General features: G+C 37.3%; 1 protein-coding gene across 1 annotated transcript in view; it reads left to right on the top strand.

The window, feature by feature from the left end:
* ELP2 (elongator acetyltransferase complex subunit 2) overlaps window positions 1-23430 on the top strand; it is a gene marked incomplete in the record, with an annotated part of 749242 nt that overhangs the window by 64514 nt on the left and 661298 nt on the right.

Raw genomic sequence — 23430 nt, 5'->3', positions numbered from 1 at the left:
CAACAGTAATGAATGAAGCCGTAGACTCTCCTCCCCTTTCGATGGAAATGAAATAAGCATAATTTATGTTTTCTATCGAGGGGAGGAGGGTTCACGGCTCTCGCCCGTATCTCCGATGGGCGGACCTAAATTTTATTGTCTTCTAGCACCATTTATACCATGATATTTCTCTTTAATGTTCCTTGTTCCCTCGCCAGAATGACTGGGGTATGAGGGAGGTGGGGGAGGTATTTAAGCCTTTGGCTGGGGTGTCTTTGCCTCCTCCTGGTGGCCAGGTTCTGAATTCCCAACAGTAATGAATAAAGCCGTGGACTCTCCTCCCCTCGATGGAAATGAAATGATCAGATAAGCATAATTTATGTTTTTATTGTACATTTTGTAAGTGTAAAATTAATTGATTTCCCTCATCACTTATAGGTTCTTTGTAATTGCTACTGTTACCTCAGTCATTTAGGGTAGATGTTGCCTTACTCCTGCAGCTCTTATTGATTCACCTTCTTGCTAAAATCAACAACTCCTAATCACTCCTATTTGGAGGTTATAATATAGATTACTGTATACAGAAATAAAAGCACTTTTTTATCTTGCAATTGTTACCACAGTGATCACTTGGCTATGCAGATAAAATTCATATATGTTTTTAAGAGGGACATAACCACTTTTGTATAGAGCACAAAATGCCCCATTCTCAACCTAATTCCCATGTACAGTTTAAAACTTTTTTTTTTTTTTTTTTTTAAAAACTAAATCTTTTTTTGTGGTTTTCCAACAGCACCATCATTTGAAATAGCAGGAGATCAACTTTTAAAAAAGCATACTTTTAAAAAACCTGCCTATCTAGCTCCCTTACTTGCATGTAAATTTGCGGTGCTGCCCCCTCTGTGATGTTACCACACACGTTCATGGTGACATCACCGGCAGTCCCATGTAGCTCTGGGAGTGCTGCCCAATATGCCACCAACGATCAAGCAGTGCTGGGGAATTGATGATCTGGTGCTGTGATCAGCGATTCCCCTTCATGATGAAAATGGTTGTCATGCACTCACAGTCAGCAGTTTACATGATAACCCGTTCTCGTCATGCACAGACAATTGGTTAGTTTGGCAAAGGTTAAAGTACAATTAAATAGTGAAAATGGTTCTGTAATTTGTCAGTAGCAAAATGAGGAATTTTATCTGGGATTTTTTTCTTAGCTCAGCATTAGATGTGTTCTTTTAGCAAAGTTTTAATGACCATCCATATTTATTTTTCGGTTTAGTGTGGCCTCCCTTGGCACCAAGCACATCTTGAACTATTTTAGGGAGACTGTCCTGAAGTTTTCTGAAGTAAATTTCTGGTATACTATATCAGGCTTCTTTTAACACTTCCCAAAGTTCTTCTTTAGATTTAGGTTGTCTTTTATTTATTTCTCTGTCCTGGTGATCCATACTGCCTCTATAATATTCATGTCTGGACTCTGTGGAGGCCAATTAATGACTGTCAGTGTTTTATCAGCAGTTTTTCTCTCCAAATATGATTGCACTGCATTAGCAGTGTGCTTGTGATCGTTATCATGCTGAAAAATAAAACCAAGTCCATTCAGATGCTTTCCAGAAGGATTGGCATGATTAATTAAAAGCTGTCTTTACTTTTCATTATTCATGAGCCCATCAATTTGGACAATATCACCAACACCTCTGGCATAGATGCAGCCCCAAACCAGGACAGACCCTCCACCATGTTCCCCTGAAGGCCGCAAGCCCTTCCATCTCTCTCCAACTCTTCTTCTCACATATTGTTGACGATTGAACCCAAAAATTTCAAACTTGGATACGTCACTCCATAATACTCTTTTTCCACTGATCTTCATTCCAATATTTGTGAGCTTTAGCATATCTAAGCATTTTTACCTTGTTACCCTTCCAAAAAAGTGGTTTTGTGGCTGCTACCCTTCTACAAAGACCATTCTTGATCAAACTTCTTTGAACTGTAGAAGGGTCAACTTGGCATCCAGATGAAGCTGCCAGATCCTAAGCCAGGTCCTTGCTTGACTTCGTCCAGTCTCTCAAAGAAGAAACTCTGAAAAACTTCTTATCAGATTTTGAAAGTTTTCTTTTATAAACCTTTTTTTGTCCTTGACCTCTCCTGATTCTTCAAATTTCTTTATAACAGCTTGAATACCACTTCTTAAGTACCCAGTTTGTTTGCTGATTTCCCTTTGAGAGTTACCTTGCTGATGCAAAAGTGTGATTTTATGTCTGTCAAATTCTGTGATCTTTTGGCATTTTGAATGGAATGATGTGATTGAAAGTTGGTCTTATACTCATACAACATGTGTATGTAATGCTCAATCATGTCTTGCACAATCCTGGTGTAATAGACCTTTTTCATAGCAGTCATTTTGACATGAAATATTAGGACAAATACAGGTGTTAACAATTACATTAATTTGGGTTCCATTTAGGTTTACAAGAGCCAGGCTCCTGCTATTGTGCAAGTGTAAGGGGAGGTCACACTAAATAATTGTCACTTTAGACTATAGAAGCTGTTTTTTATTAATTTTTTTTCTATTTTTTTTAATACTGCTTACAAACATCCTGTATTTCTTTCCTATGGCATGGAGAGTCCACGATTCATTCCAATTACTAGTGGGATATTCAACTCCAGGCCAGCAGGAGGAGGCAAAGAGCACCCCAGCAGATCTGTTAAGTGTCACTTCCATTACCCACAGTCATTATTTGCCTCTATCAACGGGAGGATGGCGAAGATGTGTGTCTGAAGATATTTTAATCCTTTTATGGGCATTTTTCCCTGCAAGCATTTTCTGGTTGTATTCTATATATAAAATAATTATATATGGTCAATATACCATTGCTAAAACAACAAATCTGATGGTGGCCTGACTTATAAGTGTTAGACAGGTGTGAAAAAATGCTGTTTAAATATTGACAAAGTAAGTGTAAAATTTTGGTGTCTATAAAACAGTGGGAGCTTAGGTTACATTCTCTGCTGTGGCCAAATAGGAACATTATAAATAGGTCACTAGAGTGTGCTGCCAATGGCTGCGTGGAATTTAAGTGTTCTGCACTTCCATTTTTAACAGTAACTGAAAAACTCACAATTTCAGAATGAAATTACAGGAAAAGGGTACAAAATAAATAATGAAATTATATTGCAGAGGTTTTTTTTATATACATGATTTATCATTTTATATTCCAATTCCAAAGTGTTTAATGTCCTTTTTAATGTCAAAAGTCTTACACCATGGCAAGACTGAGCACAGCAACAAGACGCAAGATAGTTATACTGCATCAGCAAGGTCTCTCCCAGGCAAAATTTCTTTCATATAGGTGGCGAGAGTCCATTATCCGTTACATATGGGATATACATTCCTACCAATTGGAGGAGGCAAAGTTTCCCAAACCCCAAGAGCCTTATAAAACCCCTCTCACCTCACACATACCATAGTTTTTACCTTGCCTCCATTGGAGATGGTTGATGCATGAAGATGTGCATGATTTCTTCAGTGAAAGGGGCTTTCAGTCTATGTTGAAGCCGGGTTCCCCTCAGAGTACAGTGCTTGTCAGATGGATGTATTTAGGGTATGGTTTGTATAGCGCATACAAAGTTGTATACAGTACCTTTTCTTGACTGATGCACGAGGAACAGGGGTGACTGCTTCCCCTCCACCATAAACATGCAGAATCCTCAGCACAATAAATGATTTCACTTAATGTTTAACGAGACATATTTAACAATACAGCAGCATAAAAATCAAGCGACGTTTCGGGATGGTCTCCCTTAATCATGCTAGGGGTATGGTTTGTGATACAATGGTTTTTCCTCATGGGAAATCCTTCATGGACCCTCTGTAAATTTGCAGAATTAATTTATTTTTATTTTTTTCTAATTGAGTTTTTTTTGCAATTATGTTTCAAACTGAACCTGCGTCTGATACTGATGTTACCATAGGATTTGAGCTGCTTAAACAGGTATTTAACAAAGATAAGTATGCATGTTGTAATTAAGCTGATCTAAATTATTCAGCTCTATTATGTGGCTTTTGTTTAACAAATTGTTAAATATACCGGCCCCAAGGCAGAACATACAGTGATCTGAGATGTCATCGCAGAAAATGCAGCAGGTCTGCAGAAAGAACAGGACACAAACAGGAACTGTTAGTGATTTAACTTTTCAGCGCTGCTCCACATTAGGCTGTTTTCTTCAAACAGAGCTGTTCTCTGGATGCACTGTGCAAGTTTTCCTTATCACAACTCCTCCATAGCAATGTGCTGTTTAAAGTGAACAGTCAAAAATGCAGTAGCTCATTAATTGACTGGCTCTCAGAGATTGTTTCAAGCCCGTCCCCTAGCCTTTCACAGTCTGCAAAGCTGTTTTTTTCTGAATGTAGAACGTTCGTATAAGCAATGCACCTTTTTTAGAGTGTCTGCAGCTAATTTGCAATGCAATTTTCAACTACTGCACTATATTTATAAAACTTTAAATATTGCTTTATTCTCCAGTTAACAAACACATTACAATTAAACTTGTGCTTTAGTGTAACTGCCTAATTTAAAATTTAATTTTATTTAAAAATGACCTGCAGAAAATGTTTCACTAAAGAAATCTCATTGCAGAAAGTAAAAAAAAGTTCTGCCTCTCTGAGTACATTTATTTATACAGTTATTCTATCTCAGTCTAAATGTACATAGCATTACTGCAGATATGTAAGATTTTATTGCTACAGCTAAAGAGAAGGCAATGACTTCTATTTTGCCTTCAAATAAATGTATAAGGTTTTTGCAACATTTTCCTAAACTTAGTGAATTTAGTTCTGACCTTCAGCATACTGACGTATCCTCAACTGATGGGGTGTCCTCTGATTCAGAGGATGCCACGTCAGAGACTGATATAGACAAATCTTCTTTTTTATTTAAGTTAGAATATATTTGTTCTCTCTTCAAGGAAGTTTTGTTTACTTTGGGTATTGAGGAGTCTAAATCTCCTCATGATAAAGCTGGTACTTGTCTAAATTCTGTATTTAAAGGGACAGTATACTGTAAAATAGTTTTTCCCTTAATGTGTTTACAATTGCTTTTTTTACCAACTGCAGAGTAAAAAATGTATGAAAATTTGCTTTTTAAGGTTTATTTCTGTATATTAAAACTCTGATTTTGTGTTTTGAAGCCACAGCCTAATAAAATAGGTTGAGCTTGTAGGTATAATCAGATCTCATTACTGTATCACATTGTGCACATATACCTGCTTCTTTATCTTATATCTGTCCTTAAAACAATCACCAATACTTTGAGACAACAATGGAAAATCAACATTTTATTACCTTATCTCTGCTTTATCACACTGGGAGTGTAATTTCTTCTGCTGGCTGTGTTTACAAAGCTTATCTATAGCTGGTACGCGCGGCCACAAACTTTCAGAATAGGTGGGGATACCACATGCTAAATTATCAATTTCAAATGCCAATATAAGGGTAAAGGAGCTACTTGTAAACAATTTAATACACTCCAGCAGGTAAAGTGGATCATTGGGAACAAATTAAAGGAGAGAAATTTTTGAGTAAACTGTCCCTTTAAGACTACTGTTATTACTCCTGAAGTATTTCCTATTCCTGATATCTCTCTTATGTGATTGCTAAAGAATGGTCTAAGCCTGGTACCTCTTTTAACCCTTTTTCTAGGTTTTAAGAAATTGTATCCTTTACCTGTAGCCAAGGATCCTTTAGATAGGAAGCTTGAATCTTATCCAAGATGGGCATATATACATTCTGGCTATATTCTTAGACCTATTATATTTATGACTGATGTTGCTGCTGCTTATACTTTTTTGTTGGACAGTTTAGCACAGCAGTTGTCTTCATATTCTGAATTACCTAACATTATTGTTTTACTTAAACATGCAAATCATTTTTATTTGTGATGCTATATTTGATGTTAGGAAGATCAATGTCAAATCCCATGTCTTAAGCCTTCTAACTAGAAGAGCTTTATGGCTTAAATCTTGGAATGCTGACATGGTGTATAAAACAAGATTATTATCTCTCTCTTTTCAAGGTAAAGAAACCCAATTCTGCCCCTAAACCTATATGAAGGTGTGGCCCTCAAGCCAGTTCTTCTGGTAGGGGGCAGACGGTAGGGGGCAGACTAAAGCTATTTCAAAGAGTTTAGACAGACTCTGTTCAAAATCAGTGGATTCAGAATATAATTTCTTAGGGGTGTCAAATAGTATTCTAAATAAGACTTCCTTTGGGAAGATTCTTTCTTACCCATGTAACAAAAAACCCAGTAAAAGCTCAAGTCTTTCTGATATGTGTTTCAGATCTAGAACTTTTAAGGGGTAATTTTCCCCAGTTCCACAGCAGGAACAAGGATTGGTGTTTTTATTCAAATCTATTCAGACCTTTCTTTCATGTAATTAGCAAGAGTCCATGAGCTAGTGACGTATGGGATATACATTCCTACCAGGAGGGGCAAAGTTTCCCAAACCTCAAAATGCCTATAAATACACCCCTCACCACACCCACAATTCAGTTTTACAAACTTTGCCTCCGATGGAGGTGGTGAAGTAAGTTTGTGCTAGATTCTACGTTGATATGCGCTCCGCAGCAAGTTGGAGCCCGGTTTTCCTCTCAGCGTGCAGTGAATGTCAGAGGGATGTGAAGAGAGTATTGCCTATTTGAATGCAGTGATCTCCTTCTACGGGGTCTATTTCATAGGTTCTCTGTTATCGGTCGTAGAGATTCATCTCTTACCTCCCTTTTCAGATCGACGATATACTCTTATATATACCATTACTTCTGCTGATTCTCGTTTCAGTACTGGTTTGGCTTTCTACAAACATGTAGATAAGTGTCCTGGGGTATGTAAATCTTATTTTCTGTGACACTCTAAGCTATGGTTGGGCACTTTGTTTATAAAGTTCTAAATATATGTATTCAAACATTTATTTGCCTTGACTCAGAATGTTCAACTTTCCTTATTTTTCAGACAGTCAGTTTCATATTTGGGATAATGCATTTGAATTAATCATTTTTTTCTTACCTTCAAAAATTTGACTCTTTTTTTTCCCTGTGGGCTGTTAGGCTCGCGGGGGCTGAAAATGCTTCATTTTATTGCGTCATTCTTGGCGCGGACTTTTTTGGCGCAAAAATTCTTTTCCGTTTCCGGCGTCATACGTGTCGCCGGAAGTTGCGTCATTTTTTTGACGTTATTTTGCGCCAAAGATGTCGGCGTTCCGGATGTGGCGTCATTTTGGCGCCAAAAGCATTTAGGCGCCAAATAATGTGGGCGTCTGATTTGGCGCTAAAAAATATGGGCGTCGCTTTTATCTCCACATTATTTAAGTCTCATTTTTTATTGCTTCTGGTTGCTAGAAGCTTGTTCTTTGGCATTCTTTCCCATTCCTGAAACTGTCATTTAAGGAATTTGATCAATTTTGCTTTATATGTTGTTTTTTCTCTTACATATTGCAAGATGTCTCACGTTGCATCTGAGTCAGAAGATACTACAGGAAAATCGCTGTCTAGTGCTGGATCTACCAAAGCTAAGTGTATCTGCTGTAAACTTTTGGTAGCTATTCCTCGGGCTGTTGTTTGTATTGATTGTCATGACAAACTTGTTAAAGCAGATAATATTTCCTTTAGTAATGTACCATTGCCTGTTGCAGTTCCCTCAACATCTAAGGTGCAGAATGTTCCTGATAACATAAGAGATTTTGTTTCTGAATCCATAAAGAAGGCTATGTCTGTTATTTCTCCTTCTAGTAAACATAAAAAATCTTTTAAAACTTCTCTCCCTACAGATGAATTTTTAAATGAACATCATCATTCTGATTCTGATGATTCCTCTGGTTCAGAGGATTCTGTCTCAGAGGTTGATGCTGATAAATCTTCATATTTATTTAAAATGGAATTTATTCGTTCTTTACTTAAAGAAGTACTAATTGCTTTAGAAATAGAGGATTCTGGTCCTCTTGATACTAATTCTAAACGTTTGGATAAGGTATTTAAAGCTCCTGTGGTTATTCTAGAAGTTTTTCCTGTTCCTAATGCTATTTCTGCAGTAATTTCCAAAGAATGGGATAAATTGGGTAATTCATTTACTCCTTCTAAACGTTTCAAGCAATTATATCCTGTGCCGTCTGACAGATTAGAATTTTGGGACAAAATCCCTAAAGTTGATGGGGCTATTTCTACCCTTGCTAAACGTACTACTATTCCTACGTCAGATGGTACTTCGTTTAAGGATCCTTTAGATAGGAAAATTGAATCCTTTCTAAGAAAAGCTTATCTGTGTTCAGGTAATCTTCTTAGACCTGCTATATCTTTGGCTGATGTTGCTGCCGCTTCAACTTTTTGGTTGGAAACTTTAGCGCAACAAGTAACACATCATGATTCTCATGATATTATTATTCTTCTTCAGCATGCTAATAATTTTATCTGTGATATTATCAGAGTTGATGTCAGGTTTATGTCTCTAGCTATTTTAGCTAGAAGAGCTTTATGGCTTAAAACTTGGAATGCTGATATGGCTTCTAAATCAACTCTACTTTCTATTTCTTTCCAGGGTAACAAATTATTTGGTTCTCAGTTGGATTCTATTATTTCAACTGTTACTGGTGGGAAAGGAACTTTTTTACCACAGGATAAAAAATCTAAAGGTAAAAACAGGGCTAATAATTGTTTTCGTTTCAACAAAGAACAAAAGCCTGATCCTTCATCCTCAGGAGCAGTTTCAGTTTGGAAACCATCTCCAGTCTGGAATAAATCCAAGCCAGCTAGAAAGGCAAAGCCTGCTTCTAAGTCCACATGAAGGTGCGGCCCTCATTCCAGCTCAGCTGGTAGGGGGCAGGTTACGTTTTTTCAAGGAAATTTGGATCAATTCTGTTCACAATCTTTGGATTCAGAACATTGTTTGAGAAGGGTACAGAATTGGTTTCAAGATGAGACCTCCTGCAAAGAGATTTTTTCTTTCCCGTGTCCCAGTAAATCCAGTAAAAGCTCAAGCATTTCTGAATTGTGTTTCAGATCTAGAGTTGACTGGAGTAATTATGCCAGTTCCAGTTCCGGAACAGGGGATGGGGTTTTATTCAAATCTCTTCATTGTACCAAAGAAGGAGAATTCCTTCAGACCAGTTCTGGATCTAAAAATATTGAATCGTTATGTAAGAATACCAACGTTCAAGATGGTAACTGTAAGGACTATCTTGCCTTTTGTTCAGCAAGGGAATTATATGTCCACAATAGATTTACAGGATGCATATCTGCATATTCCGATTCATCCAGATCATTATCAGTTCCTGAGATTCTCTTTTCTGGACAAGCATTACCAGTTTGTGGCTCTGCCGTTTGGCCTAGCTACAGCTCCAAGAATTTTTACAAAGGTTCTCGGTGCCCTTCTGTCTGTAATCAGAGAACAGGGTATTGTGGTATTTCCTTATTTGGACGATATCTTGGTACTTGCTCAGTCTTTACATTTAGCAGAATCTCATACGAATCGACTTGTGTTGTTTCTTCAAGATCATGGTTGGAGGATCAATTTACCAAAAAGTTCTTTGATTCCTCAGACAAGGGTAACCTTTCTGGGTTTCCAGATGGATTCAGTGTCCATGACTCTGTCTTTGACAGACAAGAGACGTCTAAAATTAATTACAGCTTGTCGAAACCTTCAGTCACAATCATTCCCTTCGGTAGCCTTATGCATGGAAATTCTAGGTCTTATGACTGCTGCATCGGACGCGATCCCCTTTGCTCGTTTTCACATGCGACCTCTTCAGCTCTGTATGCTGAATCAATGGTGCAAGGATTACACAAAGATATCTCAATTAATATCTTTAAAACCGATTGTTTGACACTCTCTAACGTGGTGGACAGATCACCATCGTTTAATTCAGGGGGCTTCTTTTGTGCTTCCGACCTGGACTGTAATTTCAACAGATGCAAGTCTCACAGGTTGGGGAGCTGTGTGGGGATCTCTGACGGCACAAGGAGTTTGGGAATCTCAGGAGGTGAGATTACCGATCAATATTTTAGAACTCCGTGCAATTTTCAGAGCTCTTCAGTTTTGGCCTCTTCTGAAGAGAGAATCGTTCATTTGTTTTCAGACAGACAATGTCACAACTGTGGCATACATCAATCATCAAGGAGGGACTCACAGTCCTCTGGCTATGAAAGAAGTATCTCGAATTTTGGTTTGGGCGGAATCCAGCTCCTGTCTAATCTCTGCGGTTCATATCCCAGGTATAGACAATTGGGAAGCGGATTATCTCAGTCGCCAAACGTTGCATCCGGGCGAATGGTCTCTTCACCCAGAGGTATTTCTTCAGATTGTTCAAATGTGGGAACTTCCAGAAATAGATCTGATGGCGTCTCATCTAAACAAGAAACTTCCCAGGTATCTGTCCAGATTCCGGGATCCTCAGGCGGAGGCAGTGGATGCATTATCACTTCCTTGGAAGTATCATCCTGCCTATATCTTTCCGCCTCTAGTTCTTCTTCCAAGAGTAATCTCCAAGATTCTGAAGGAATGCTCGTTTGTTCTGCTGGTAGCTCCGGCATGGTCTCACAGGTTTTGGTATGCGGATCTTGTCCGGATGGCCTATTGCCAACCGTGGACTCTTCCGTTAAGACCAGACCTTCTGTCTCAAGGTCCTTTTTTCCATCAGGATCTGAAATCCTTAAATTTAAAGGTATGGAGATTGAACGCTTGATTCTTGGTCACAGAGGTTTCTCTGACTCTGTGATTAATACTATGTTACAGGCTCGTAAATCTGTATCTAGAGAGATATATTATAGAGTCTGGAAGACTTATATTTCTTGGTGTCTTTCTCATCATTTTTCTTGGCATTCTTTTAGAATACCGAGAATATTACAGTATCTTCAGGATGGTTTAGATAAGGGTTTGTCTGCAAGTTCCTTGAAAGGACAAATCTCTGCTCTTTCTGTTCTTTTTCACAGAAAGATTGCTATTCTTCCTGATATTCATTGTTTTGTACAAGCTTTGGTTCGTATAAAGCCTGTCATTAAGTCAATTTCTCCTCCTTGGAGTTTGAATTTGGTTCTGGGGGCTCTTCAAGCTCCTCCATTTGAACCTATGCATTCATTGGACATTAAATTACTTTCTTGGAAAGTTTTGTTCCTTTTGGCCATCTCTTCTGCCAGAAGAGTTTCTGAATTATCTGCTCTTTCTTGTGAGTCTCCTTTTCTGATTTTTCATCAGGATAAGGCGGTGTTGCGAACTTCTTTTCAATTTTTACCTAAAGTTGTGACTTCCAACAACATTAGTAGAGAAATTGTGGTTCCTTCATTATGTCCTAATCCTAAGAATTCTAAGGAGAAATCGTTGCATTCTTTGGATGTTGTTAGAGCTTTGAAATATTATGTTGAAGCTACTAAGTCTTTCCGAAAGACTTCTAGTTTATTTGTTATCTTTTCCGGTTTTAGAAAGGCCAGAAAACTTCTGCCATTTCTTTGGCATCTTGGTTGAAATCTTTAATTCATCTTGCCTATGTTGAGTCGGGTAAGACTCCGCCTCATAGGATTACAGCTCATTCTACTAGGTCAGTTTCTACTTCCTGGGCGTTTAGGAATGAAGCTTCGGTTGATCAGATTTGCAAAGCGGCAACTTGGTCCTCTTTGCATACTTTTACCAAATTCTACCATTTTGTTGTATTTTCTTCTTCTGAAGCAGTTTTTGGTAGAAAAGTACTTCAGGCAGCGGTTTCAGTTTGAATCTTCTGCTTATGTTTTTCATTAAACTTTATTTTGGGTGTGGATTATTTTCAGCAGGAATTGGCTGTCTTTATTTTGTCCCTCCCTCTCTAGTGACTCTTGCGTGGAAAGATCCACATCTTGGGTAGTCATTATCCCATACGTCACTAGCTCATGGACTCTTGCTAATTACATGAAAGAAAACATAATTTATGTAAGAACTTACCTGATAAATTCATTTCTTTCATATTAGCAAGAGTCCATGAGGCCCGCCCTTTTTTTGTGGTGGTTATGATTTTGTATAAAGCACAATTATTCCAATTCCTTATTTTATATGCTTTCGCACTTTTTTATCACCCCACTTCTTGGCTATTCGTTAAACTGAATTGTGGGTGTGGTGAGGGGTGTATTTATAGGCATTTTGAGGTTTGGGAAACTTTGCCCCTCCTGGTAGGAATGTATATCCCATACGTCACTAGCTCATGGACTCTTGCTAATATGAAAGAAATGAATTTATCAGGTAAGTTCTTACATAAATTATGTTTTTTTGGATCTGAAAACTTTAAGGTCACTTCATGTCCACAATAGACTTACAGGACGCTTACCTTCTCAGTCCGATTCATCCAGATCACTATCGTTTTGTGAGATTCTACTTTCTAAACAAGGATTACCAATTTGTCGCTCTTCCGTTTGGCCTTGCAACAGCACCTAGAATATTCTTAATAGTTTTAGATGCCCTTCTATCTGTAATCAGAGAGCGGGGTATTGCGTTGTTTCCTTATTTGGACTATATCTTGGTACTAGCTCAATGTATTCATTTAGCAGAGTCTTATACAAAATAACTAGTGTTGTTTCTTCAAAGACATCGTTGGAGGATCAATTTACAAGAGTTTCTTGATTCCTCAGACAAGGGTCACCTTTTTTAGGTTTCCAGATAGATTCAGTGTCCATGACTCTTTCTCTAACAGACAAGAGACGAATGAAGTTGGTTTTAGCTTGTCTAAACCTTCAGTCTCTATCATTCCCTTAGTGGCTATGTGCATGAAAGTTTTTACTGTCTCATGACTGCAGCATCGGACGCGATCCCCTTTGCTCGATTTCATATGAGGCCTCTACAGCTTTGCATGTTGAACCAATGGTGCAGGGATTATACTCAAATATCACAACTGATATGCTTAAATCCCAACACTCAACTCTCTCTGACTTGGTGGTTCAAGGGGCCTCCTTTGTTTGTCCTTCCTATACTGTGATCTCAACAGATGCAAGTCTTACAGGTTGGGGAGCTGTCTGGGGGTCTCTTACAGCACAAGGGGTGCAAGGTTACAATCAATATTTTAGAACTCTGCTATTTTCAGAGCTCTTCAGGCTTGGCTTCTGTTGAAGAGAGAACTTTACATTTGTTTTCAGACCGACAATATCACAACAGTGGCATATGTCAATTATCAAGGAGGGACTTGCAGTCCTTCAGCTATGAAAGAAGTATCTTGGATACTTTAATGGGCAGAATCAAACTCTTGTCCAATTTCTGCGATTCATATCCCAGGTGTAGACAATTGGGAAGCGGATTATCTCAGCCGTCAGACTTTACATCCGGGGGAGTGTTCTCTCCATCCAGATGTGTTTATTTTCATCTTGTACAGATATGGGGTCTTCCAGAAATATCTGATGGCCTCTCTTCTAAACAAGAAGTTTCCCAGATACCTTTCCAGGTCCAAGTATCCTCAGGCGGAGATAGTGGATGCTTTAGCAGTTCCTTGGTTTTACCAACCTGCTTACATTTTTCCGCCTCTGGTTCTTCTTCCAAGATCATAATGGTACAATCTTAAGTATTTCTGATATACCTGCATGGCCTCAGGTTTTGGTATGCGGGTCATGTCCGGATGTCCACTTGCCAGCCTTGACCACTTCCTTTAAGGCCAGACCTTCTGTCTCAAGGGCCGTTTTTCCTTGAGACAAATCTCTAAATTTGAAGGCATGGAAATTGAACGTTTAGTGCTTAGTCATAGAGGTTTCTCTGACTCGGTGATTAGCACTATGATACATGTTCGTAAGAAGGAAGATTTATCATCGGGTTGGAAAACATATATTTCATGGTGTTCCACCCATAATTATTCTTGGCATTCTTTCAGAATTCCTAGGACTTTACAGTTTCTTCAGGATGGTTTGGATAAAGGGTTGTCTGTAATTTCTGCTTTTTCTGTCTTATTTCATAGAAAGATTGCTAGGCTTCCTGATATTCATGTTTTGCTCAGGCTTTGACTCCTATCAAACCTGTTATTAAATCTATTTCTCCTCCTTGGAGTCTCAATTTGGTATTGAAGATTTTACAGGTTTCTCCTTTTGAACCCATGCATTCTCTGGATATTAAATTACTTTCTTGGAAAGTGTTATTTATTTTGGCTATCTCTTCTGCTAGAAGAGTTTCTGAATTGTCTGCTCTCTCTTGTGAGTCTCCTTATCTGATTTTCCATGAAGATAAAGCTGTTTTGCGGACCTCATTTAAATTTTTGACTAAAGTTGTGAATTCTAACAACATTAATAGAGAATTTGTTGTTCCTTCCTTGTGTCCTAATCCTAAGAATGCTCTTGAAAGGTATTTACATTCTTTGGATGTGGTAAGAGCTTTGAGATATTATGTTGAGGCTACTAAAGATTTTAACACTCACACAAATTCTTCATTAAATACCAAACTTGGCTATATGGCTGTATAAAATGCTTTACTCTGATCAGTCAATCTCTTATAGAGATAAATATGGTAGTGTCCAAAGTTTGAATTATTTATAAGCCTAAGTATTAAAAGACTTGATGTCACTTAGAAAAAAGGTAACTCTAGCTGTGTATTCAATTTAAGTAACGATAATCTGTAGATAGACACAAGCTATAATACGATGTCACTTATATAAAAAATAGACTTATTCGGCTTAATATTTCTGCCGTTGTTCGCAAATAACACAGGATAGTACCTTGAACTTCAAATGATCGCCCCACACCGGAGAGTGAAGTAGCTGGTGGCCTTCCGTATCAGTCCGGTCCTACTTTCTGCAGGGAGGGGAAAAGAGAACTGCACTGCAGATCCAGGACATCAACTTACAAATTTTTCGCCGCTGTGTGCGTGACTGATCACTTAGGAGAATTACAGGTTGTATATTCAACTTCAGTCAGCAATAATTCACTTGTTTACTCACTGAGTGTGTTAGCAATCATGTATGGCCCCATTCCGTAACAAACTGTAGAAATTACCCGGTCCTACTCACTGCAGGGAGGGGATGCACTTTGTAGCAACTTCTGTGATTGCAGATTCTGAACGCTGTGCACACCGGCACTCCAGCTCATTAATTGAAAGCCGCTCTCAGCACTGACTTCTCAGAGAAAGTGCTCTTGTTGAGCAGGAAACACGTCAGAGAGCAGCATAATCCCTGTGTGTTAGGGTAACTCCAGAGAGAATGTGCTTGCTATAATTTTTAATATGATCAAATAAAGTTTGTATTTTTTACTTTTTTACTCCACTTGTGCAGCCTCTATTTTGTTCCTATTTTTTTGCATTTTTTTGTACTGAAGATTTTAGAAAGACTTCTAGTCTATTTGTTATTTTTTCTGGTTCCAGGAAAGGTCAGAAAGCCTCTGCCATTTCTCTGGCATCTTGGTTGAAACTTTTGATTCACAAAGCTTATTTAGAGGCGGGGCAGTCTCCGCCTCAGAGAATTATAGCTCATTCTACTAGATCAGTTGCAACTTCTTGGGCTTTCAAGAATGAAGCTTCAGTTGATCAAATTTGCAAAGAAGCAACTTGGTCTTCTTTGCTTACATTTTCTAAATTTTACAATTTTGATGTGTTTGCTTCTTCGGAAGCAGCCTTTGGTAGAAAGGTTCTTCATGCAGCTGTCTGTTTGATTCTAGTGCCTTTGATTTGAGTTTTTTGATATTTTTAAGAAAAACTGGATTTTAATTTCTCAGCGGATATAGCTGTTTTTATTTTATCCCTCCCTCTCTAGTGACTCGTGAACTTCCACATCTTGGGTATTATATCCGATACGTCACTAGCTCATGGACACTTGCCCCTTACATGAAAGAAAACATAATTTATGTAAGAACTTACCTGATAAATTCATTTTCTCTTGTAAGGTGTATCCAGTCCACAGATCATCCATTACTTGTGGGATATTCTCCTTCCCAACAGGAAGTTGCAAGAGGATCACCCACAGCAGAGCTGCTATATAGCTCCTCCCCTAACTGCCATATCCAGTCATTCTCTTGCAACTCTCAACAAGCATGGCGGTAGTAAGAGAGAAGTGGTGTAACATAGCTGTTTTTTTTCTTCAATCAAAAGTTTGCTATTTTTAAATGGTACCGGAGTTGTACTATTTTGTCCCAGGCAGAAAATAGAAGAAGAATCTGCCTGTGATTTCTATGATCTTAGCAGGTTGTAACTAAGATCCATTGCTGTTCTCACACATGACTGAAGAGAGAGGTAACTAAAGCGAGGGAATGGCGTGCAGGTTATCCTGCTATGAGGTATGTGCAGTTAAGATTTTTTCTAGAAGATGTGAATGCTAGAAAATGCTGCCGATACCAGATTTAGGTAAGGTAAGCCTGAATAAAGTGATTTAATAGCGACTGGTATCATGCTTACTTTCTGAGGTAATAATCTTATATATTTACAATATAAAACGTTTGCTGGCATGTTTAAACGTTTTTATATATACTTTGGTGATAAAACTTTATTGGGGCCTAGTTTTTTTTCACATGGCTGGCTTAAATTTGCCTAGAAACAGTTTCCTGAGGCTTTCCACTGTGTTACTATGAGTGGGAGGGGCCTTATTTAGTGCTTTTTTGCGAAGTCAATTTTACAGACTGAGACATCCAGCTTCCTCCAGGAGTCCCCTGAATGCTATAGGACCTCTCTCAAGGGCTCTTAGGCTTTCCAAAATCGTTTGTTGGGGAAGGTAGGCCCACAGCAAGGCTGTGGCAGTTTGGTGTGACTGTTAAAAAAACGTCTCGTTTTTTTGATCCGTTTTTTGAACTAAGGGGTTAATCATCCATTTGCAAGTGGGGGCAATGCTCTGTTAGCTTATTATACACACTGTAAAAATCTAATTTCTCTGAGGCTGACTGCCTGGAGATTGAACACTTGATTTTATCAAAGCGTGGTTTCTCCGAGTCAGTCATTGATAACTTAATTCAGGCACGAAAGCCTGTCACCAGGAAAATCTATCATAAGATATGGCGTAAATATCTTTATTGGTGTGAATCCAAGGGCTACACATGGAGTAAGGTCAGGATTCCCAGGATATTATCTTTTCTCCAAGAAGGATTGGAGAAAGGATTGTCAGCTAGTTCCTTAAAGGGACAGATTTCTGCGCTGTCTATTCTTTTGCACAAGCGTCTGGCGGATGTTCCAGACGTTCAGGCATTTTGTCAGGCTTTAGTTAGAATCAAGCCTGTGTTTAAACCTGTTACTCCACCTTGGAGTTTAAATTTGGTTCTTAAAGTTCTTCAGGGGGTTCCGTTTGAACCTCTTCATTCCATAGATATCAAACTTTTATCTTGGAAAGTTCTTTTTTTGGTAGCTATTTCCTCGGCTCGTAGAGTTTCCGAGTTATCTGCCTTACAATGTGATTCTCTTTATCTGATCTTCCATGCAGATAAGGTAGTTCTGCGTACCAAACCTGGGTTTTTACCTAAGGTGGTATCTAATTAGAATATCAATCAGGAGATTGTTGTTCCATCATTGTGTCCTAATCCTTCTTCAAAGAAGGAACGTCTATTACACAATCTTGACGTGGTTCGTGCTTTAAAGTATTATTTACAAGCTACTAAAGATTTTTGTCAAACATCTGATTTGTTGGTTGTCTACTCTGGACAGAGGAGAGGCCAAAAGACTTTGGCAACCTCTCTTTCGTTTTGGCTAAGAAGTATAATCCGCTTAGCTTATGAGACTGCTGGCCAGCAGCCTCCTGAAAGGATTACAGCTCATTCTACTAGAGCTGTGGCTTCCACATGGGCCTTTAAAAATGAGACTTCTGTTGAACAGATTTGCAAGGCGGCGACTTGGTCTTCGCTTCATACCTTTTCAAAATTCTATAAATTTGATACTTTTGCTTCTTTGGAGGCTATTTTTGGGAGAAAGGTTTTACAGGCAGTGGTACCTTCCGTTTAAGTACCTGCCTTGTCCCTCCCTTCATCCGCGTACTTTAGCTTTGGTATTGGTATCCCACAAGTAATGGATGATCCGTGGACTGGATACACCTTACAAGAGAAAACATAATTTATGCTTACCTGATAAATTATTTCTCTTGTGGTGTATCCAGTCCACGGCCCGCCCTGTCATTTTAAGGCAGGTATTTTTTAATTTTTAACTACAGTCACCACTGCACCCTGTGGTTTCTCTGCTTGTTTTCGGTCGAATGACTGGATATGGCAGTTAGGGGAGGAGCTATATAGCAGCTCTGCTGTGGGTGATCCTCTTGCAACTTCCTGTTGGGAAGGAGAATATCCCACAAGTAATGGATGATCCGTGGACTGGATACACCACAAGAGAAATACATTTATCAGGTAAGCATAAATTATGTTTCTTTCATAGTGGCAAAAGTCCATAAGACCCACCCTAGTTTTTTTGGGGTTATGATTTCTTTCATGTAATTGGCAAGTCCATGAGCTAGTGACGTATGAGATATACAATCCTACCAGGAGGGGCAAAGTTTCCCAAACCTCAAAAATGCCTATAAATACACCCCTCACCACACACACAATTCAATTTTTACAAACATTGACTCCTATGGAGATGGTGAAGTAAGTTTGTGTTTGATTTTATTCTGTGATATGCGCTTCTCAGCATTTTGAAGCCCGATTCCTCTCAGAGTACAGTGAATGTCAGAGGGATGTGAAGGGAGTATCACCTATTGAATTCTATGGTTTTCCTCGCGGGAAATCTTTTCATAGGTTCTCTATCAGTCGTAGAGATTCATCTCCTACCTTCCTTTTCAGATCGGCGATATACTCTCATATTCCATTACCTCTACTGATAACTGTTTCAGTACTGGTTTGGCTATCTGCTATATGTGGATGGGTGTCTTTCGGTAAGTATGTTTTTATTTCTTAAAGACACTCTCAGCTATGGTTTAGGATTTTATCTATTAATATAAAGTTCTAAATATATGTATTGTACTTATATTTACCATGAGTCAGGTTTATGTATATTTCCTTTTGCAGACTATCAGTTTCAAAATTGGGAAAACATATTTAGGAAGTTATTTTTTCTTACCTGGGATATAGTGTCTCCTTCATTTTTCATCTTTATTTTTTCCAGTTCCTCTTTTTGTATGCTTTTTACTCCTTTTTTTACACCTCACTACTTGGCTATACATTAAACTGAGGTGTGAGTGAGATGGGAGGTGTATTTATAGGCATTTTGAGGTTTGGGAAACTTTGCCCCCTCCTTGTAGGAATGTATATTCCATACATCACTAGCTCATGGACTCTTGCCACTATTAAAGAAATTAATTTATCAGGTAAGTTCTTTCATAAATTTAGTTATTCCATTACCTCTGCTGATATGTTTCAGTGGTTTGACTGTCTGCTACTTGCTTGATAGTGTACAATTGTCTATGGGTTGTGGATTTAGTTTCTTAGGGTCAAAAACTGTTTTTTCAATCCCTCCCTTTATGGTTACCCGTGGACTTCCACAGCTTGGGTATTAGTTTCCCATTTGTAACGAATCGTGAACTCTCGCCACCTATATGAAAGAAAACAAGAGTCCACTTGCCCCCACCCTTTTCTTGGAGTTTACTTAGATTAAGCACATCTTTTTTCCCTGCTCCTTTTATATCTTACTTCTTTTTTAAACCTGACTTCTTGACTATAGGTTAAACAAAGGTATGTGTGAAGTGGGAGGGGTTTTATAGGGCTCTTGGGGTTTGGGAAACTTTGCCTCATTTTAGTGGCAGGAATGTATATCCCACTTTTAAAGGATTGTGGACTCTCAACACCATGAAATAAATTAATTTATCAGGCAAGTATAAGTTATGTTTTCAAGGCATACAGGGATTTCCAGATATGTTGTCCAAGCTCTTCTGAAGAAGCACAAAGAAATAGGCTACATTGAGGACCATAGAAACAGTGGTCATCCAAGAAAACATAGTGCAGCAGATGAAAGAGACAACATGCCTACTTACGTTAACAATTGTAAGATCTCCAACAGTGCCATCAGCTCAGGATTGGCAGAAACCAGTGGGACACTGGTACACCCGTCTACTGTCCGGAGAATTCTGGTCAGAAGTAGTCTTCATGGAAGGCTTGCAGCCAAAAAGCCATACTTTAAAATTGGAAACAAGGCCAAGCGACTCAACTATCCACAAAAACACAGGAAGTGGGGTGCAGAAAAATGATTTCAACATTGAGTCTGTATTGGATAACATGAAGAGACAGAAGCTGCATAAATCCACAGAAGAACTGTGGTTTCCCCAATGTGTTTGCAACAACCTAACTGCCTAAAAAAACAGTGTTCAAGTGTACTTAGAAGAATTGATGCTGTTTTGTTTATGTGTGTGTGTATGTATGTATGTATGTATATATATATATATATATATATATATATATATATATATATATATATATATATATATATATATATATATATATATATATATGTGAGATATGTGTGTGTGTATGTATGTATGTGTGTGTGTATATATATATATATATATATATATATATATATATATATATATATGTGAGATATGTGTGTGTGTGTGTGTGTATGTATGTGTGTATATATATATATATATATATATATATATATATATATATATATATATATATATATATATATGTAAGTATGTATGTATGTATGTGTATATATATATATATATATATATATATATATATATATATATATATATATATATATATATATATAATCTCCACAAAGATTGGTTTAGTACGCCTTGCAAGAAGAGTTTAAATATATCTTTGGGAGTGCAGCTAATGAGACCAAATAGTTACACAAATCGGTGGGTATTGGTATACATCCACTTGTAAATAATAATATTAAATAATATTAAAATTGGGATCTTTAGAAACACAATATGGCGATATTCTGCTTAGCCAGTAACCAACTTACAAGGTGTCCCAGTGTTGACTGGTCTTAACACTACAATACTTTGCCTTTATGGGCTGTATTATTTCTGATTTTTCTCTTTATATTAGACTGAGACTCCCTGGCTTTATACACTACTCTAATATACTGTAATGAGAACACCTAAACTTGGGTGTGGTGCTTTAACTGATGGATGATGGCCAGTCTCTCTTTTTTTGTAAGGTGTGTTAACCATACTTTGTGAATTTGTATTTAAAAAAGGAAGACTACCCTTAAAGTGATTGTAAACTTAAGCTATTTTGTCAACATTATTTTTAATAAAAAGTTAAATGATGGTCACTTTCAATTAAAAAATTAAATGTAAACGCTAAATTATATAAATAATTACCCTTTCATTTTGTTATACATTTCACTGTTCTTCCACCCGCAACCCATAGTCTATTTCTTTGTAAAATGATGAACCATGTAGTAGCCAATAGTATTGTCTACAGCATGAATCGTCATTTTACACAGAAACAGACGGAGTTGCGGGTAGAGGAATGGCGAAGTGTATAACAAAATGAAAGGGTAATTATGTAATTTATCGTTTAAAATGATTTTGATGAATGAAAGTGCCCATCATTTACCTTTTTATTACAAATATTGTTGAGATAATCGTTTAAAGGGACACTGAACCCAAATTTTTTCTTTCATGATTCAGATAGAGCATGCAATTTTAAGCAACTTTTAAATGTACTCCTATTTATCAATTTTTCTTCATTCTCTTGCTATCTTTATTTGAAAAGCAAGAATGTAAGTTTAGAAGCCGGACCATTTTTGGTTAACAACCTGGGTTGTGCTTGCTGATTGGTGGCTAAATGCACCCACCAATAAACAATTGCTGTTCAGGGTGCTGAACCAAAAATTGGCTGGCTCCTTAGCTTAGATGCCTTTTTCAAATAAAGATAGCAAGAGAACGAAGAAAATTTGATAATAGGAGTAAATTAGGAAGTTGCTTAAAATTGCATGCTCTATCTGAATAATGAAAGAAACATTTTGGGTTTAGTGTACCTTTTAACTTTACAACCACTTTAAAGTCCCTTTACAGTGGGATGTGGCGAGGTTAAATATCTTCTTTTCTTACTTAAATATGTTCTGGTGATATTTTCTAATCAGTTTTATATAGTAATGCTGCATCACTTTAAAGTGCTTAAACATTTGGGTATCAAGTCCCTTTTAAGCTAAAATGAGCTAATAACAAACTTATTTCAATGTTTGTTGCACAATTTATAATTAAATCAATTTATGTTAAATAATGTAACTGATTTGTGCTTTGAATTACTCATGTAGCATAAATAACCGAAAATGTTATAATATTGTAAAGTATTACACGGCCCAACACGGCTACTTCATAAAACCACCTTGTTGGCAACATTTTCTGTGGTAAACGTTGGAGTCTTTATGACTTTTGCATGCTTGAAAAATCCCAACCACACCCTGGAACACATGCGATAAGCTACTCGTTCATGTCTGTGAGATCTCTTGCACAAAAAACAAACAAAACATGCACATTTTAATGTTCTTTTTTGCCATCACATTTATGGAATATTCAGTTCTTTATCCCGTTGAAGTATAAACTATTGTTCTTAATTATATTTGATAATGGCATTGCGTTGTCTGTAATTTTTTTAAACGTTTGAATAATTAATTTGTTTTCTTAATAGTAAATACAGTGTTTCCAGACTAATTAAAAAAAAAAAATCAGTCATTGCAGCATGTTAATTGCAATTGTGTCTAAATCTTATTTTCTTTTTGTTTTGTTTTTTTCTTTGAACTCATTTAAATAAAGAAAGCCTGTAATTTCAATAATTACACTTGTGGTTATTTTTGATATTTTTTAACACGTTATGGCTTCTTTAAAGGGATATCAAACCCCACTTTTTTCTTTCATGATTCAGATACAACATATTATTTTAAACCTCTTTATAATTTACTTCTATTATTTAATTTTCTTAATTATCTTCATATCCTTTTCTGAAAATCATATCTAGATAGGCTCAGTAGCTGCTGATTGGTGGCTACACATAGCTGCCTCGTGTGATTGGCTTACCCATTGCTATTTCTTCAACAAAGGATATTTAAAGAATGAAATAGATAATAGAAGTAAATTGGGATATTGTTTGAAATTATATTCTCTATCTGAATCAGGAAAGATTTTTGTGTTTAATGTCCCTTTAACTAGATGCCTTTTATTTTGTGTACATCTAATAGTCTTTATTGTCTTTATTGTTCTGAACTATAAAATCTCTACACATCCTACCACATACAGGTATACCTCACTTTACAGCGCTTCACTTTACAGCGTTTCACTAATACAGCACTTTGTGGAGCTGAAGTTCATCCTCCAGTGACTTTGAAACAGTGCTGTAATCATTGTGAGATTGCGAGAAAAGTGACTGGCACCATTTTGTTATGATTAGTTCACTCGGTTTACAGCATTACAGTGCAATCTGTGTCTCAGTGCTATAGTCTGGCAAATTTTACTACAGTAATTGTCACTATTTTACAGGTACAGTATTTATTGAATGCTGTGCTAGTGTTAAACTAAACCTAGCACTATTGCACCCCCAATATATGTTAGTTCAAACATGTT

Source organism: Bombina bombina, chromosome 5, assembly GCF_027579735.1.
Source record: "Bombina bombina isolate aBomBom1 chromosome 5, aBomBom1.pri, whole genome shotgun sequence".
In the NCBI taxonomy this organism is placed as follows: domain Eukaryota; kingdom Metazoa; phylum Chordata; class Amphibia; order Anura; family Bombinatoridae; genus Bombina; species Bombina bombina.
This window is presented reverse-complemented; position numbering and strand designations above follow the sequence as displayed.